The sequence below is a fragment of the Ostrea edulis genome, chromosome 8 (genome assembly GCF_947568905.1).
Source record: "Ostrea edulis chromosome 8, xbOstEdul1.1, whole genome shotgun sequence".
Classification (NCBI taxonomy): domain Eukaryota; kingdom Metazoa; phylum Mollusca; class Bivalvia; order Ostreida; family Ostreidae; genus Ostrea; species Ostrea edulis.
The window spans coordinates 51351228-51372127 of NC_079171.1; the positions used below are offsets into that span (position 1 = coordinate 51351228).

At 36.5% G+C, this 20900-nt stretch overlaps 1 long non-coding RNA gene across 1 annotated transcript in view; it reads right to left on the reverse strand.

Moving 5' to 3' along the window:
- Positions 1–1157, reverse strand: part of LOC125661471 (uncharacterized) — a 3245-nt gene extending 2088 nt beyond the window's left edge. The window contains exon 1 of the long non-coding RNA XR_007364917.2: positions 1055–1157. This is a non-coding gene — a long non-coding RNA (uncharacterized LOC125661471). The remainder of the gene's footprint in view (positions 1–1054) is intronic.
- Positions 1158–20900: the final 19743 nt, after the last annotated feature.

The window sequence follows — 20900 nt, forward strand, 5'->3', positions numbered from 1 at the left end:
TCCCAATGCAGGCATGTAAGTTGTAAGTGTAATTGTTGAAATTAAGTTTGACATGTTTACAATTTATCTTGAAATAAGGCATATTTAAATTATAAAACCAAACTGTTCTTATGATTTTCCTGGCTTAATGGTGATTTTAAGTATTTAAAAATTATTGAATGTAAAAATCATTCCGACTTTTCTAATCCATGTTTCCGCGTAAGGCAAATATATATATATATATGTTAATTGGTTTCCACTTTCCCGACCTACCCTAATTAAAAATTTCTGTTGACCCTAACACATTTTTTTCTATTCTCACAGATTTTGCAAATGTCATCACTACAACAAGAATATATTTATTGACTTATGAAGTTATTTATTATGCACTAATACCAGACAGATTCCAAAACACAGAAACAGTTTTTGTTTACAGTAAATTGAAGAAATGTATCAATTCATCATATAACTTTTATTTGATTACTAAATAATCACTAAGTTAAGTTTAAACATAGTAGAATACTAGAATACCAAATCATTCGAAAATTATTCAACCTATAACCCCCCACAGGCCTACATGTTACCCCCGAGACATATACCATTATGGAAATATACATCTATATACAATTATATGTCTCTTTAACCTATACAAATACTTTTTAGACCATACATATTACAATGAAAGATGGAAAGTTCAAAGTGTAAAGAGAGTCAAACATCATGTAAGAAAATTCAAATAGACCCGAGAAGGTCATGCACTCGGAATTGAAAATGGCATGATCATGAAACAGCTGATTTTTCTGATCAGCTGATATACATACAATTTTAAATCTTAACAATATATAATTATAATAGATAAACAATAAATATATGTTGACAACAGTTAACAGATTTGTTGTGGGATTTCCAACAGCCCAATGCGTGAATATTATGAGTTTATGTCAACACACCACAGGCGTACCATACTATTCGTTCCATGCGACTTGTTTATTATTTTTAAGAGCAATTGGTACACCTATTTGGTTATACAGTTTAACGAGTAGAGGTGAAGTATATTCATATTTCTAAAACTTACGTTGAAATGCGATGAGTACATCCTCTGCAACTTCCACGAACAGCGCAAACAGGCTAACGGCGCGGCGTGTGAAAATGGCCGAATGGAGGAGATTGAAAAATATGGTGTGCCATTTGGGCTATACGTAAAATAACCTTCTAGATTGCGTATTTGGGAAAGAAAATTTCTTTTTCAAGATCTTATTATATATTAAACCACTCATTACATAATCATGTTTTACAATACGTTACCACTTCTAATAATATATAGCGACGTTGTATGACGCAATCTTAAAAAGTAGCGCAAATTATAGGATTTATACTAGTAATATAAACCTAAAAACTGTGTTCTTTCACCAACTCTACATATAAAAACCAGTACATTACAGGAAAAGAACATGTTAGAGAATATTTCTAACAAAAAATTATTCACTTTGGACGTTAGGCCGAAATTTGATAAACATGGTCTTAGTCCTTTCTTTCTTTGTGTTTTCCTCAAGTTTTTGGGGCATTTTTTACCCAAAGCAAGCAGTGAATATGTGGCGAACGTCTTTGTTGAAATTCTGTCCTGTAGAAAAAATCGGCCACGTCTCCAATTGGTTTAGCTTGTGACATGATCAAATCCGTGAAAAGTCTTTGGACTCTGTTATTAAACAATCGAGCATACATCACAGGGTTTTCTTTGATGAGACGACACTTTTCTGCCCATTCAATATCTTTAAATGCCCTTGTATCTCCCATATCTTTTAATGCATTAATTGTTTCTTGCCATCTTGTTTCGCCAGCAGAAAACGTTACAAACCAAGTTGGTATCCTTAACTGCCGTATCATTGAATAGAGGTCTTTCATTGTTCTCTGCCAATAAGGTGGTGATCCTCTCACTGGTTGTAAAAACCGAAACCCTGCATCTGACTTCAAAATTTTCTGCAAGTCATTGGTATTAATAAGCATTGATGCTGTTAATTTCCCCCCATTATCAGCATTTCCCTTTCCTTTCCTTAAAGCGATTGAAATGCTTGATCGAATATTTGACATTTCGATCATGAATTGGGCAAAAAATATGAACTGATTATCTTTTGTCGACAGAAAACAAGCGCGCGTTGAAGTATTTTGTTGGGGAGAGTTTTACTGGTCGATCTTAAAAAAACAACCAAACTTTCCATCTGGATAAAGATTAAGAAAGGTCATTGCATCCGCCCCTTTCTCTTGGAAGATACTTTGCGGTGTTTGATTTTCTCCAGGAGCAATACAAAATATTTTGTCGTTCGTATCCAAAAACTCCTGTCCAAGATCGATGGGTTGAGAGCATGTTTCTACAGGATGTGCATGCAACGTATCTTCTTTTACTTCTGCTCGTGAATTTCCAGTTTAGTCATCAGAGGAATCAATCTTTGTATCTAACTACACTAAATCTGAATCAGTGTCTGGGTCAAACCAAGTATCACTGAGCACTACATTTGAATACCATGGGTTATGTTCTAAGAGAAATTTTACTGCTTCAGTGACTGTTTCTGGCCTAACCCATTCGTACTGGTGGTAGGCCTTGTAAGACAACTTCCTTCTTAGTTTAACTTTTACCATTTGAGCTTCGTTTACTGTTTTAGGCAGAGAAGTTGTGATGCTGTTGATATTTGATGGAACATTCACAACTTGTCCTTTGACACCCTTTTGTCCACCTTTGGGAAGTGTAAGGAGTTTCATAAATGGGATTCGTAGAGCGACTAGCTGTCTCTCTAGTTGATTTAATTCTTTCAGCTCTCGTGGCACGATTGTAAGTTGCAGTCCATTTTCTAGAGCCTGTGGTGGCATGTTGCCAGCGCGCAGATGTCTATCACAGGTATGGCAGATCCACTCTTTCGATTCATATGTATATTGTCCACTTAAACATTTCAAAGCAATGCTTGAGGATTTTCTGCCTAAGTATTTCGAGCGATTGCAGTATTTTACTTGCGATTTATAAAGTGTTCTTGCACACACCGTACATGGATATGTTGGAGTATCCTTGATGTGTTTAGCAAATGTTTTTAACGCAACATCTAGTTTTTGGCGTCTTTGTTTCACAACTTGCTTTTTTCTATCTTGAATAGTTGGACTGTTGTGGTATTGTAGTAATAAAAACTTTTTCATTTTGTGGCGAAATAAGGGCCGTGACGCATGGCGTTTTATTGAAGATGCTTTCAAAATTGCTTGAAGACAGGATTGGTTCTGTATTTTAGTATTGAGTAGTTTAGGACATTTTTCTTATGGTCCAAATTTTCCTTGTATTTTTTTCTTTGATAGAGATTTTACATGTTGAAAAGCAGCATTTTCTTTGTATTTCTGCTTCGAGGCTGTTTTCATTCGCTGTTGAAATTTTATGTCTTCTTTGTATTTCTGCTTCAAGGCCGCTTTCATTCCTTGTTGAAATTTTATGTCTTCTTTGTATTTTTGCTCCGAGGCTGATTTCATTCGTTGTTGAAATTTTATGTCCCCTTTGTATTTCTGCTTAGAGGCAGTTCGCTTTCGTTGTTGAAAATTGACGTCTTCATTGTATTTTTTCCGAGAAGCTGCTTTTGTGCGCTGTTGAACTTTTATATCTTCTTTGTACTTCTGCGTAGAGGATGCTATTTTTTTCTCTCGTAAGCTTTCGTTCGCATTGTAGACAATTCTTTTTCGTTTTTTTGGCCGGGTTGCACGAAGTGCAAATCCGGTCTATAGTATGGTGAAGTGCGGGCGGGCGGGTGGTTGGGGAAATTTTGTGAAATCAACTCCTCCTACAGTTTTTTATGTACAACCTTGAAACTTTGCAGAAAGTAAGTATATATATTGAAGTTATGCACTAGGTTTTTTGAAGTCTGACCTTTGTCGAATATGGGCGCTACAGCAAAAAGTTGTTACTAAAAATAGAGTTCAACTTGAAAAATGTAAATGAGATTATCTTTTGTGGTTAAATTTAGTTGCACTACCTCTGAGGAAAAATTCAATTATATATGAATGTCAAATTTTCTGGGCATGAGTTGTAAATTTGCAATATAAATAGAGAAATTCTGTTTCTTTATCATATAATCATATACAATTCAAGCACCTGAAGTTATTGTTCATTTTAGTTATTATTACTTAATATTACATATATCAGCAGTGCTCCAAGTTGCGAGTAAAACGGTCGCATTTGCGACCAGAAAATCAATTTTGCGACTAGAGATTATAATTAAGTCGCATTTTTGCGAGTGAAGAAAATTTGGGCAACCAGTAAAATTTTAGAATCGGGATCGGAAGTCTGAATAAATATTTTTAGTCTCGGTCAAAACAATCAAGATGGCGGTAAAAAGAGGTTTAGAGCACTTTGGATTTATCAATAGTAAAAAACAAAAGCCTCAACCTTGTACATGTAACAAAATAATTCAAGAATCACACGGGGAAAGTTCTGCATCAAAAGATGGCGTAGCAATGTCTAAAGAGAAATGCAAAAGTAAAGGAAGAACCCCAGTCCTGAAATGGCGGAGGAAATTTTCGTGATGGCAAAATGTTTTGCAGAATTTGTGAGGCCAATAAGCCAGCAACGTCCACAATTTCTAGACATCCATTGTCCTATTTCGCCACGACCGAGTGTACATCTTTCAAACGTGGAAATGTGACTATTCACGGTAACAGTAAGAGACATGTCGTTGTCCGTGACTGCATTATTAGCAGTAAGTCGAGCGGGGCAACAGATAACTACCACCAAATAAATCCCTACTCAAATTATTTACTCTAAATATTGCAACCCAGCCAATTGAGTCTTTGACCCATTTTTTCCTTTTCTGGGTGTTTTCTATAAACTTCTCTTTTCTTTAAATCCTTTGGATTTTCCTTCTGAACTCCGAGTACAACATCATAGTGATTCAGATTTCGATGGTAAAGATAGATGCCGTCTGTGGTATGGGATTGGGAAGGACTGTGTTTAATCCATTTCCATTGTAAACCGTACTTTGTATATACATACACATTGACATTGTACATGTGTGCAGCAGCAAATATTTCTGTTTCAGTTGCCCATATTCGTTCGGACCTCATTGACGTGCATGCTAGATAGGTTTCAACATTTCCGCCGTACGTTTCTGGAAGAAAGCTCTTCATTTCCTTTCGATGCGATAGGAGATAATCGCAAATGTGTCTACGGATTTGTAAATGATTCTCCTCTGTACCAGTGATTACACATATGAAAGGGCATTGAAGAAACAATTTACGTCTGGATTTGTTTTATAGAACAGTGAAGGATGTCCTAATTCTTTCGACTGTTTCGTCGTATTATCTATAATGTTTATTGTTTCCAGTTTGAGATTGTATTTCTCTGCTTGTTTCTCTTTCCACAATCTAGTCACTTGATCATATAACATGTCCTTTGGTTCATTTCTTTTTCGGCGCTTTCTGTTCTTGTCGTATGCTTTTTCTGCCCTGTTTGATAGAGATTTTTTCCTCTTGGCCATAGTCCTGTTTCCTTGTCAGTTAGATCTGAAAAGATAGCTTGATTGTAGGTTCTCGTTTTTAAGGAGGTAGTTTTATAACATTTAATTATCTTCAAAGGAGCTCTTTATAAATTTTCTCCTAGTTGGTACTTTTATTAACTGTAATTTTACTATTTTAATATCAATTTAAATAGAGCTCATTCGAAAAACATCGTACAACTTGTTTATGAAGCTATTTGCCACACCACATTCACTATTTTGACCTGTTATTGACAGTTTCAAATAGTATATTGCAACTTAAGAGATATTACTTTCTTTTGCAGGTACTTTAGTGAAGGTGCAAGGTGAAGATAACGAACAGTGATCAATCTCATAACTCCTACAAGCAATACAAAATAGATAGTTGGGCAAACACAGACCCCTGGACACACCAGAGGTGGGATCAGGTGCCTAGGAGGAGTAAGCATCCCCTGTTCACCGGTCACACCCGCCGTGAGCCCCATATCTTGATTAGGTAAACGGAGTTATCCGCAGTCAAAATCAGTGTGCCAAGAACGGCTTAACAATCGGTATGAAACACGTCAGACAGCATTTGACCCAATGCGAGGTTGTATTGACGAACTAGATCGTTATAACGACCATAGAATTTGCGAAATGCTGACTTCAATCGAGACTGTTGATATCCCTGTACCATCAACTTGTTTGTCAGTAGCTTACCTCGATTTAAAAACTGACTATACCCAGAACAAGCTCTTGCATATCGAATTAGTTGAGATATATAAACACCATATGCAGGTGATAATGGAATATTGCTACATAAATGTGGGAAGTGCCCAGCACCGCGACGGGGACGCTAGCTATTTTTCAAGTCATGTGTATTTTGCCTAAATTGTGCCTTGATAGTGTTTACTTTCAAAACGTTTTTTCCCCAAAATGTTCGTTACTTGGTTTTCGTAGGATGCCACATAGCTTGAAGGTGCCATCATTTGTTTATTTTTTAAAGACAACTACAAAATGTATTCATTAACATGAAATAAAATCGTTTACATAGCTTTCTCACAATGAATATACATTTCAATCATGTATGATAATAGAATTGTTAATACAATTGAACGTTCTGATATATCCCTCAACATGATAAATGAAATCAGTGAATAATATACATTTCAATCATGTATGATAATGAAATGAGTGCAATTAATCGCTATCGTATATTCCTCAACATGATTATGAAATCAGCTTCAGTTTTAAATGGTGAATATTGTCTGTGCTTTTCTGTAAACTCCTGTAGGTCCTTTACGATCCATGTAATTTTCTTCTCAACATTTTTGTCCTTATGTCTACCACATCCTTTTGTACTTTAGAGGTTATAAAATCGACTAATTTCAGCTGCTCCTCCTGTACTGTTTTTATCTCACCTGAACCGAAGGTTCAAGTGAGCTATTCTGATCACATTTTGTCCGGCGTCCGTCTGTCTGTAAACTTTTCACATTTTCGACTTCTTCTCCAGAACCACTGGGCCAATTTCAACCTAACTTGGCCAAAAGCATCCTTGGGTGAAGGGCTTTCAAGTTTGTTCAAATGAAGGGCCATGTCCCTTTCAAAGGGGAGATAATCACAAAAATTCAAAAATAGGGTGGGGTCATTTAAAAATCTTCTTCTCAAGAACCACAATAGGGGATCAAAGTTTTACACACAAATATATAGGGAAAACCTTTAAAAATCTTCTTCTCAAGAACCACTAAGCCAGAAAAGCTGATTTTTACATGAAAACTTTGACATAATGCAGATTCAAGTTTGTTCAAATCATGGCCCCCGGGGATAAGATGGGGCCCCAAGGGGGGGATCAAAGTTTTACACACAAATATATAGGGAAAAACTTTAAAAATCTTCTTCTCAAGAACCACTGAGCCAGAAAAGCTGAGATTTACATGAAAGCTTCCTGACATAGTTCAGATTCAAGTTTGTTCAAATCATGGCCCCCGGGGATAAGTTTTACACACAAATATATAGGGAAAAACTTTAAAAATCTTCTTCTCAAGAACCACTAAGCCAGAAAAGCTGATTTTTACATGAAAACTTTCTGACATAGTGCAGATTCAAGTTTGTTCAAATCATGGCCCCCGGGGATAAGATGGGGCCCCAAGGTGGGATCAAAGTTTTACACACAAATATATAGGGAAAAACTTTAAAAATCTTCTTCTCAAGAACCACTGAGCCAGAAAAGCTGATTTTTACATGAAAACTTTCTGACATAGTTCAGATTCAAGTTTCTTCAAATCATGGGCTCCGGGGGTAGGATGGGGCCACAAGGGGGATTAAAGTTTTACATACAAATATATAGTAAAAATCTTTTTCTCAATAACCACTGAGTCAGAAAAGCTGATATTTACAAGAAAACTTTCTGACATAGTGCAGATTCAAGTTTGTTCAAATCATGGTCCCCCGGGGGGGGATAGGATGGGGCCACAAGTGGGGGGGGGGGTCAAAGTTTTACATACAAATATAGAAAAAAGCTTTAAAAGAACCATTGGGCCAAAGAAGTTGACATTTACATGAAAGCTTTCTGACATAGTGTAGATTCAAGTTTGCAAAGGGTAGTTTGGGCCATAATAGGGACCAAGGTTTTGCATGCAAATATATATGGAAAGTCTTCAGATATGGGCCAAGGTGACTCAGGTGAGCGATGTGGCCCATGGGCCTCTTGTTTACCTGTAGTAGGGATCCATCAATTGAATTCATTTTCTCTGATGGTGTATATATATTTCTCACCACGGTATTCAAAACTTTATGACGTTAGTCCGAAACAATGATTTTACAGCATTGTGGAATCATCTTTAACATTGTCATTTTCTGTCACCTCAGGGCTTGTCATCACAGTCCCACTGTTGTCTTCTATAGGAGGTTCCACCGCAGCAGAGTTTTCATCATGTTCTGACACCTCATTTGTTTCTAAATCATCCATCCAACTGGTGTCAAGCTCCCTTTCCAGATCTCGGCATTTCTGCCCAAGACTGGCAGAGTCTGTTTCAAGTTTCCTGTGCTTTTCATTTAACTCCTGTAGGTCCTTTTGAGATCCCTGTAATTTTCTTCTCAGAATTGCTGTTTCCTTTCTTGAAGCAATAAGAGTCTTTTCTAGTGAACCTTATGTCCTCCACATCCTTTTGCACTTTAGAAGCTATAGAATCCACTAATTTCAGCTGCTCCTCCGACAACGTTTTGCTTGGCGCATTCTGTAGCACAGACCAACCAACTGTAGTAGGGATGCATCAATCGAGTTCATTTTCGTTCTGAAAAGAACATCAATACTATAATGCATGACAAATTTATATCACCTTTACATCTAAAACCATCCATTCATCAACAACATAATTATCTATTTCAGTGAAGGGATATGACTATTAGCCACCACACATTGACTAGTTTGGCCTTTTAATGAGATTTTGACAACCTAGTGATTGTGTTTCTTTTCAAGCCCTTTAGTGAAGGTGTGGCGCCCGGCACCGCGACGTGGACTCGGGGTCACCAAATTACCCTAGAAATAGAATTTGGTTGAAATCCGACAACCTTGATTTTTTGACGTTTTTTGGCCGCCATTTTGAAACGGTGACCAATTTGAAAAGTTGATTGCACCCCTCCTTATGACCCTCTATCAGCTCAGAAAGTTTGAAGTGGATCAGTCGAAGCATGTTCATAAAATCGCGCGGACAAATTTCTCACTAAAGAAGAGGAAAAATAAGAAGAAAATAATAACGAGCTATAACTGTGTTGGGATGCCAACACGAATGTCTCCGAACACCTCCCCATGTCAGAAATGTTTTTTGATGTCAGATATGCACTCAGGATTCTCAAAAAACCCTAAAAACTGAAATTGGTTGAAATCCGATGGACTTAATTTTTGGCCGCTATTTTCTTCAATGGCGGCCATTTTGAAACATTTGAAAATTGATTGGAAGGAAATACTGATGGTAGAAATGAATTGTGGACCCTCCATTTACCCCAGAACCCAAATATTGTAGAGATTTTAACACTTTGAAATATTTCGGTATATGGCGGCCATTTTGAAAATGGCGGCTCAAAAAAAAATTTGATGGTGGAAATGGACTCGGGGTGACAATATCACCCTAGAAATCGAATTTCGTTGAAATCCGACAACCTTGAGTTTTTGACGTTTTTTGGCCGCCATCTTGAAACGGCGGCCATTTTGAAAAGTTGAATGCACCCTTCCTAGTGACCCCCTATCAGCTCACAAAGTTTGAAGTGGATCTGTCGAAGCACTTTCAGAAAATCGGTCGGACAAATTTCTCACTAAAGAAGAGGAAAAATAAGAATAATAAGAACGAGCTATAACTGTGTTGGGATGCCAACACAAATGTCTCCGAACACCTCCCCATGTCAGAAATGCTTTTTGATACCGGATATGCACTCAGGATCCTCTAAAAACCCTAGAAACTAAATTTGGTTGAAATCCGACGGACTTGTAATTTGGCCGCCATTTTCTTCAATGGCGGCCATTTTGAAACATTTGAAAATAGATTGGAAGGAAATACTGATGCTAGTAATGAATTGTGGACCCTCCATTTACCCCAGAACCCAAATGTTGTAAAGATTTCAACTTTTTGAAACATTTCGGTATATGGCGGCCATTTTGAAAATGGCGGCTCAAAAAAAAAATTTTTGATGGTGGAAATGGACTCGGGGTCACTAAAGTACCCTAGAAATTGAATTTGGTTGAAATCCGACAACCTTGAGTTTTTGACGTTTTTTGGCCGCCATCTTGAAACGGCGGCCATTTTGAAAAGTTGAATGCACCCCTCCTAGTGACCCCCTATCAGCTCACAAAGTTTGAAGTGGATCTGTCGAAGCACTTTCACAAAATCGGTCAGACAAATTTCTCACTAAAGAAGAGGAATAATAAGAATAAGAAGAAAATAATAATAATAAGAAACGGAGCAAAAACAATATGTCTCCGACACTTTGTGTTCGGAGACATAATAATAAGAAACGGAGCAAAAACAATATGTCTCCGACACTTTGTGTTCGGAGACATAATAACGAGCTGTAACTGTGTTGGGATGCCAACACAAATGTTTCCGAACACCTCCCCATGTCAGAAATGCTTTTTGATACCGGATATGCACTCAGGATCCTCCATCAAACCTAGAGAGTAAATTAGGTTGAAATCCGACGGACTTGAAGTTTGGCCGACATTTTCTTCAATGGCGGCCATTTTGAAACATTTGAAAATAGATTGGAAGGAAATACTGATGCTAGAAATGAACTGTGGACGCTCAATTGACCCCAGAACCCAAATGTTGTAGAGAATTTAACATTTTCAAATATTTCGGTATATGGCGGCCATTTTGAAAATGGTGGCTCAAAAAAAATTTGATGGTGGAAATGGACTTGGGGTCACTAAATTACCCTAGAAATAGAATTTGGTTGAAATCCGACAACCTTGACTTTTTGACGTTTTTGGCCGCCATTTTGAAACGGCGGCCATTTTGAAAATTTCGAAAGTTGATTGCACCCCTCCTCATGACCCCCTATCAGTTCACAAAGTTTGAAGTGGATCTGTCGAACCACTTTCATACAATCGAGCGGAAAAATTTCTCAGGAAAGAAGAAGAATAATAAGAAGAAAACTAGAAATGATCTCGTTGCGAGCAACGAATAGGTCTTCCGTCCAATTTCTGACGAGATAGGACCTTGACTGGAAGAATTCAATTTGTGAATTAATGAAGAACGACCATACATGAAAGAAATAAACACATACATGTAAGACGTGATTTATCAATTGTAAACAATTTCGGTTTTATTTCATTCACTTTCAAGTATCTCAGTAGTCCATAAAACGACTAAAAATTCCAATTGAACCACGTAGGAACCCACACTAAAAATTTCCATAAAAAATACTGAGTTTTTGGACAACTTCCGGTTTCGAACAACCAACTTCCGGTTTCAAACAACCAACTTCCGGTGGAAATGATATGACTTATTACACTCTATTAAATAATTTTATGAGGATTAGAATTTAAATCAAAGTACTGAAAGTACTGAAAAGCGCTAAGCTGACTTCATGAATTCTGTATGTAATGTTAATGAGCAGGAACAACATTAAAAAAAGGTTTATGCATTATTCTTTATTTTCGCATAACTAAGTAGTACATTTTCTGTAAGAAAATAACAAATATGGATTGGAAGCAATGTCCTGAATCTTTTCAACACGTTGAAATATAAATTTTATATGATGTTGTTAAAACAATGGTCACTATGATAATTTTGATCCCACACTAAACTAAAACCCTGTCCTTGGATCATGAAATTTACAATTTTGGTAAAGGACACCTGTTCTTATTAAATATCTATAATCAGAATTTAGTATCAATAGCATTACCACCGCTGCGGTGGTCCAGAGGTATAGTGTTCGCTCTGTATGCGGGCGGTCGGGATTCGAATCCCGGCCGCGACAGACCTAGTTCGTTAAACAGGTAGTGACAGTTCCATCACCAAACTCTCGGCATCAGGTGTGAATATCACGGGTCCTCGGAGATGGCCTTTAAAACGGATGCCCCGTGTCACAGTAGGTGTGGCACGCTAAAGAACCTTCACTGCTCAATGGCCGTAAGCGCCGAGCATAGGCTTAAATTTGAAGCCCTTCACCGGTCTTGGTGACGTCTCCATATGAATTAAAAATTATTGAAAAGAACTTTAAACAAGATACAATCAATCAATAGCATTTAAGGCTATGTTATTCAAATATTTGACAAATGAACACTTTATACCCTGTTTAGCTCCCACCCATCTTCCCAAGGCAAGGGTTTCTGATCCGCTCTGCTCCGGTCATTGGATCATTAAATGCTCTACATGACTATGCATTTTTTTCTCTTCCAGATGTGATGTTATAGAGAAGAACATTTTTGGTAGAAAATGTGAAAACAGTTGTAATGGTAGTTTTCGGTATAAAGTGTTCAATTGTTATTACGCAACTAACTTACTGTTGTGTTCCAGTTAAATAGTGTATGAAATATCTTTAGAATACAACTAAAATGAAACAAATCAATAGTTTGATACATATATGTAAGTCACTTGTAATAGAAGGAACAAACAAACTGGACAAAAAAGAAAATTACACATAACCACATACACTAACAAATGCCACATGTCAAAACACACCAATAATGCAGGATTATGAAACGCTTTACATCCATTTCATTACCTTACCAGAAATCATTTAAATACACACATTAACATGCATCTGTATTACTTGTACTACAGAATCCAGTGCATAATTATCTGTAAATAGCAATCAAACCATGAAAGTGGAATTATTTTTTGTAATTAATAATGAAGTTATTTTCAATTCAAAATCAGGTTGGAGAGAATCTGAATCCAAATAAGTCAGATAAATACATGTATAACTGAAAACAAAATTTAGGAAGTTATTTAGAAAAGATGTTCATCATACATGTGCAATATTACTTTGAAACTGAATACTGCGTCATCGACAAGAGTGGAGATAGCTCATTTTTAACATAAAAGTTAGTGCAAGAGGATATACTAATTCAAATATGATGATGAATTAGACTAACATATAAGCATGGATTTACATTTAGCAATTGTAGTCATTGTTTGTTATACGTAAATCTACACCCCCCCCCCCAAAAAAAAAAACCAAGAGTTTGTACACAGGTACATTAAACGCTGTACTCATCAACTTGTGTGTATTACACTTCTTGTGTAAAAGCTCATATTCATATTGCAAAGGAGACTCATCCGTTTGTCTGAATGAGACATAATACACATTGCTATTGTTTTAATTTTATAAAACAGTTCTTTATATGAAAATGCTAATAACCTTAGCAAAAAAGTATAAGATTCGAAGCTTGTGTAGGAGTTCTAATATGAAAAAAAAAACGTAACAGAAGTGACTCGCAATAAACATGCAAAATTTACAACATGTAAATGTAGCTAAATGAGAATCCCAAACTAGGCACTGAAAAGTTACAAAAGTAATTTTCAAACGGTAATGTTCAAACCGCTGTTAGAAATAATGAAGAGGCATCTCACCAAAAAACTAAATGCATCTTTTTTATATGAAAAGATCGTTCAGCGAAAACAAAATGTGGGGACAGGGAACAACGACAGTACATCCATGCCCCTCTCCCTTCTTCATCATTTGTACGTTCGGAAATACATGTAGCATATCATTGTCAATTGTTTGTTTGAAGTTCAAAGAAATTGAAAACACGATTACTTTTCGTTGTATGTAGCGTGCTGTGGACCGCAAACTATTTCACATTCATGCTTGACACAATGGCAATGTTTATCCAACACTTGTTCTAAACATATGTATTTCAGTATACAGCCCTCGTAAAATTCCACGCGGTGTTTTGAATACTTGAAACCGGGGTATTGTCTTCCATAATATAATATAATATTATGTTGTACCCTTTATCTTTTCCTTCCCCCAAGACTATTATTTTTAGTCTCATTTTTTAAACTAAATTCACGAAATCAAATTTGATTGTGTTGACGATGATTCTGAAGAATATCTTGGTCGTTTAGAAATAATAAAGTAAGCTTAAGTTACACCGTTGCATCCTCTAAATTTCTGCATGACCGACTTACATATATGATCGGGGAAGGTGTACGCAGTTACGCAATATCATCCTTCGCTGTCAAAGCATAATCGTGCACAAATTTTCTTTCTCGTTCACAATGGACGCGGATCAGTTAATTTTTTACTGTGTTGCACACATTTTTGCTGCGTCGGACAAAAATTTTACTGAGTCGGAACAGCAGCCAAAACACACGTGGAAAACCCTCCTGATTCGTGTATAGCTTAATGACGTGGCTTCTAATTATAGATTGCACCATGCAAATTGATTTTCCTGGCCTCTAAGCGCCATGCGAAGGTAACAATGCAATGGCACCCTAGCTAAAACGGTTTCATATACATATTCTTATTCAATTTTAGATTTTGAATCACTTTAATTATTACAGACGCAGATTCAAATGGGAATTTTAACTGAAGAATGACCTGCATCTGTGTCTCACTTTCCCCTAGCTGCAATAATGTAGCCCTCTCTGATTTTTTTTTTTTTTTTTTTTTTTTTTTTTTTTTTATAGGAGAGGGCTACAACTCCTTAGGATCTCCGTAATGGTGCAAATGCGGGAGTGATTCACTCCCGCAACATTTGCGCTCATTCTAAACATTTCCTGACTTTCTTTACGTAAATAAAATGATATTCTATGTTTCTTAGTCAATATATAAATTTACAACCTGCAACTTAAGATTTGTGAGGCTCTATTCTACCGTTTTCAACAATTTCGATAAATTCCAATTTCTCGATTCATATTTGTGCGCCATGTTTGATGTACTTCCGATTGTCAACTTATTTGCATATGCCATATAAGGTAGTATTTACATCAATGGAAAAGTATGGGGGCGAAAGCTATTTCGTTGGTATTGAAAAGGTTTGAATTTAATATCAAGTTAAAAACCGAACAGCAGAGTGTAAATTCTTTCTGCAACAATATGATTTTCCTTTCTTTGTCGAAGTGGCTCGAGTAACTACATTTTCGCGCTGATTGTCAATGCTTAGGTTTTTCATTAGATCCACCTACGAGATCTCGCGATAACAAGCATGGCGGAGCAGACGAAGAATTTTGCATGCTGTACATTGTATTTAATGAAAAACACCTTTATTAGACATGCCCGAGCACAAAGTTGGTACTCCTTTTGGTGTAAACAACATTTGGGACTAATACACAGAGTTTATTATCGGTTATTCATAAAATTATTTTGCACCATTACGGAGATCCTATGGAATTGTAGCCCTATCCCGAAAACGTCAGAATTAAAAAATATTGGATAGGGCTACATTATTGCAGCTAACTTTCCCCAAGAATGAGGACAAAAATATCACCCTTTTTATACATATTTTGTTCACTGTTCAACGAACTGTATTTCCGGGGGGGGGGGGGGGGGGGAATGCAACTGCAGATATGAATGTTATCCCCGTGCTAGATCGGTTGCAAAATTACGACTACTTTAAACACGACTTGACTACAGCGATGCATAAATTCGCCTATAGGTGGCGATAAACCGGAAACATGATGACGAAAGCAAAATCCAACTGGCGGCAATAAGCGCTCAAGCTACGCTTAGCGCTTAAAAATGAAATATTACATATTTTTATGGTACTTCCGGCGGATGACGGAAGTGACAGCAAGAAAGTTGAAACACGTATGTCACATCTACAAATCACTATCTAACTTTCCTGAAAGCTGCAAGACTCAATCTTTGAGTATTTATGAGAAAACACTTGGAGAAAAAAACCCGGAAATCGTACATATTTAACGAACGGAAGTGAATTTTGAAAAAAAACCCAATAATTCACTATACTCTGAAGATGGATAATGTCAATTATATATTTGAAAATCACAAAAACACTTGCTTTATAAGCGAGAGATATGATAGCAAAGAAAAACCATTTTTCCGAAGTTTTTCTCTAAAAACCGGAAGTTACTGGTTAAACTTCCGGTAAGACTAACATTTTCTGAAACGCCACAAGAGACCTAATTAATCTATGCAAGTTTTGTTTCAAAAGCATAATTTTGAAATTTGACGTTTCTTTTATTCACTTCCGGTGACGGATGGCAATGATAAACCTTATTACAGAGCTACAAGTCACCATCTATCATCCCTAAAAGTTTGAAGACTCAATCTTAAACCGTTTATGAGAAAACGCCCGGACAAATGTCATTTGAAAAACGGAAATTCGGCCGTAACTTGCGACCGGAAGTGAATTTTGAAAAAAGGATTAAAGGGTACTCCAGAGTTGGATAATGTCAAAAATATCTGTAAATATCGTAGTAAAAAGTTGATAGATAAGCGAGATATGCGAAGACAAAGAAATATCAATATTTCGAAGTTTTTCTTTAAAAACCGGAAGTTGTTGGTTAAACTTCCGGTAAGTGTAACATTTTTTGAAACACCGAAAGAGATCGAATTAATCTGTGCAAGTTTTATTTCAAAAGCATAATTTTGAAATTTGACGTTTCTTTTATTCACTTCCAGTGACGGACAGAAGTGACGGATGGCAATGAGAAACCTTATTACAGAGCTACAAGTCACCATCTATCATCCCTAAAAGTTTGAAGATTCAATCTTTAACCGTTTATGAGAAAACGCCCGGACAAAATGTCATTTGAAAAACGGAATTACAGCCGTAACATGCGACCGGAAGTGATTTTAGCAAAACCAAAAAAAGACCGTTCTAGACAATCCTATTTTACATCTTTCCTGAAAGTTTCATGAAAATCTATCCAACCGTTTTTGAGAAATCACGTGCACAAAATCGGTAAGAAAAAGAACAATAATAATAATAACGAGCTATAACTGTGTTGGGATGCCAACACAAATGTCTCCAAACACCTCCCCATGTCAGAAATGCTTTTTGATACCGGATATGCACTCAGGATCCTCTAAAAACCCTAGAAACTAAATTTGGTTGAAATCCGACGGACTTGTAATTTGGCCGCCATTTTCTTCAATGGCGGCCATTTTGAAACATTTGAAAATAGATTGGAAGGAAATACTGATGCTAGTAATGAATTGTGGACCCTCAATTTACCACAGAACCCAAATGTTGTAAAGATTTCAACTTTTTGAAATATTTCGGTATATGGCGGCCATTTTGAAAATGGCGGCTCAAAAACATTTTGATGGTGGAAATGGACTCGGGGTCACTAAAGTACCCTAGAAATTGAATTTGGTTGAAATCCGACAACCTTGAGTTTTTGACGTTTTTTGGCCGCCATCTTGAAACGGCGGCCATTTTGAAAATTTGAAAAGTTGAATGCACCCCTCCTAGTGACCCCCTATCAGCTCACAAAGTTTGAAGTGGATCTGTCGAAGCACTTTCACAAAATCGGTCGGACAAATTTCTCACTAAAGAAGAGGAATAATAAGTATAAGAAGAAGAAAATAATAACAACTAGATGCGATCTCGTTGCGAGCAACGAGTGGGTCTTCCGCCCAATTTTAGATGTGATGAGATAAGAATTTGACTGAGATTTTCGTTCATAAATAATGATACAAATATATTATCTAGACGTACAATTTAGCTTCCGTAATGTTTTACAAATATTGATCATTTAAGTGTTATAAATTAAAGACTCTCTGCCCCTCTCGGCCACTAATTAAAGGGGTCAGCCTTTTTTCGAGAAAAATGTTAATAATGTTATTTGCTGCGATACAAATTCGACTGATCAGGCGAGTCATGTCGCCCGAAGGCCTATTTTTTGATATCATTCTAAATATATCTCGCAAAACTGAACAAATTTTGATCTACATGTCTTATCAAAATTTTCTTGAGAAAAAAATTATTGATTGCCACATTTATCAGACTGTAAAGGCGAGTCATAAGGCCCGAGGGCCTTTTTCTTGATATCGTTTGAAAGATCTTGCAAAACTGAACAACTTTTGTTTTACATGTCTTATCAAAAGTTTCTCGAGAAAAAAGCTATTGATTGTGACACTAATCAAACTCTTCAGGCGAGCCATGAGGCCCTTTCGCCTTTTTCATGATGTTTTTCGAAAGATCTTGCAAAACTGAACAACTTTTGTTCTAGATGTCTTATTAAAAGTTTCTTGACAAAAATGTTATAGATTGCAACAATAACCCAACTGTTCAGGTGAGCCATGAGATCCGCAGGCCTATTTCTTAACATCGTTAGTTAACGCTTGCGAAACTGAACAACTTTTGTTCTACATGCCTTATCAAAAGTTTCTCGAGAAAAAAGTTATTGATTGTGAAACTAATCAAACTCTCCAGGCGAGCCATGAAGCCCGTTCGGCTTTTTCATGATGTTGTTCGAAAAATCTTGCAAAACTGAACAACTTTTGTTTTAGATGTCTTATTAAATGTTTTTTGACAAAAATGTTATAGACTGCAACAATAACCCAACTGTTCAGGTGAGCCACGAGACCCGCAGGCCTATTTCTTCAGATCGTTAGTTAACGCTTGCGAAACTGAACAACTTTTGTTCTACATGTCTTGTCAAAAGTTTCTCGCGAAAAAAGTTATTAATGTTATTAATTGTGATACAAATTTGACTGTTCAGGCGAGCCATGATGCCTGGGGGCCTATTTTTTGGTATCCTTAGATAGATCTTGCAAAATTGAACAACTTTTATTCTACATGTTTTATCAAAAGTTTCGTGAGAAAAAAGTTAATCATTGTAACAGAAATTCAATGGTTCAGGCGAGCCATGAGGCCCATGGGCCCATTTCTTGATATGGCACGAAAGATCTCAATAAACTGTACAACTTTTGTTATATATGTCTAAACAAAATATTTACGAGTAAAAAGTTATGATTTAAAACGTGGAAAAAAATTGGCCACTTTTCTAAACTCCATTTTCGACCCCTACCGAGCTTCCATACTAGGCACTTCCGGAAATTTTTAAAACCCAGGTGCACAACTACATCATGTCGTCTAACATCACTGAAAATTTCAGCACTCTAGCTTTTATCGTTTTTGAGTTTTTCTCTGGACAAAATGGTCATCTGAAAATCGATAAAAGGGGGATAACTTCCAACCGGAAGTGATTTTGCAAAAATTGAAACGGCGGTACAAACTTCAAATAGCAACGCATCAATCCTGAAAATTTGAAGCAAATCGATCCAGCCATCTCCGAGAAATCTTCTGCACAAAAATCGGTAAGGAGAAAAAAAAAGAATAATAACTAGATTCGATCTCGTTGCGAGCAACGAGTGGGTCTTCCGTCCAAATTTAGATGTGATTAGATAAGAATTTGACTGACATTTTCGTTCATAAATAATGATACAAATATATTGTCTAGACGTACAATTTAGCTTTGGTAATGTTTTACAAATATTGATCATTTAAATGTTATAAATTAAAGACTCTCTCTACATCTCGGCAACTAATTAAAGGGGTCAGCTTTTTTTCGAGAAAAAAGTTAATAATCTTATTTACTTCGATACAGATTCGACTGATCAGGCGAGTCATGCCGCCCGGAGGCCTATTTTTTTTTTTTATATCATTCTAGATATATCTCGCAAAACTGAACAAATTTTTTTCTACATGTCCTATGGAAATTTTCTTAAGAAAAAAGTTATTGATTGCGACATTTATCAGACTGTTAAGGCGAGTCATAAGGCCCGTGGGCCTTTTTCTTGATATCGTTTGAAAGATCTTGCAAACCTGAACAACTTTTGGTCTACATGTTTTATCAAAAGTTTCTCCAGAAAAAAGCTATTGATTGTGACACTAATCAAACTCTTCAGGCGAGCCATGAGGCCTGTTCGCCTTTTTCATGATGTTGTTTGAAACATCTCGCAAAACTGAACAACTTTTGCTCTAGATGTCTCATTAAAAGTTTCTTGACTAAAATGTTATAGATTACAACAATAACCCAAATGTTCAGGTGAGCCATGAGACCCGCAGGCCTTATTCTTAACATCGTTAGTAACGCTTGCGAATCCGAACAACTTTTGTTCTACATGTCTTATCAAAAGTTTCTCGAGAAAAAAGTTATTAATGTTATTAATTGTGATACAAATTCGACTGTTCAGGCGAGCCATGACGCCCTGAGGCCTATTTTTTGATATCATTAGATAGATCTTGCAAAACTGAACAACTTTTATTCTACATGTTTTATCAGAGTTTCGTGAGGAAAAAGTTAATCATTGTAACAGAAACTCAATGGTTCAGGCGATCCATGAGGCCCATGGGCCCATTTCTTGATACGGCACGAAAGATCTCAATAAACTGTACAACTTTTGTTATATATGTCTAAACAAAATATTTACGAGTATAACGTTATGCGACATTTATCACTGTTAAGGCGAGTCATAAGGCCCGTGGGCCTTTTTCTTGATATTGTTTGAAAGATCTTGCAAAACTGAACAACTTTTGTTCTACATGTCTTATCAAAAGATTCTCGAGAAAAAAGTTAGTAATTGTGACACTGATCAAACTGTTCAGGCGAGCCATGAGGCCCATTGGCCTTTTTCATGATGTTGTTCGAAAGATCTTGCAAAACTGAACAACTTTTGTTCAAGATGTCTTATTAAAAGTTTCTTGACAAAAATGTTATAGATTGCAACAATAACCCAACTGTCCAGGTCAGCCATGAGACCCGCAGGCCTATTTATTAACATTGTTAGTTAACCCTTGCGAAACTGAACAACTTTTGTTCAACATGTCTAGTCAAAGGTTTCTTGAGGAAAAAGTTATTAATGTTATTGTGATACAAATTCGACTGTTCAGGCGAGCCATGACGCCCTGAGGCCTAGTTTTTGATATCATTAGATAGATCTTGCAAACCTGAACAACTTTTATTCTACATGTCTTATCAAAAGTTTCGTGAGAAAAAAGTTAATCATTGTAACAGAAACTCAATGGTT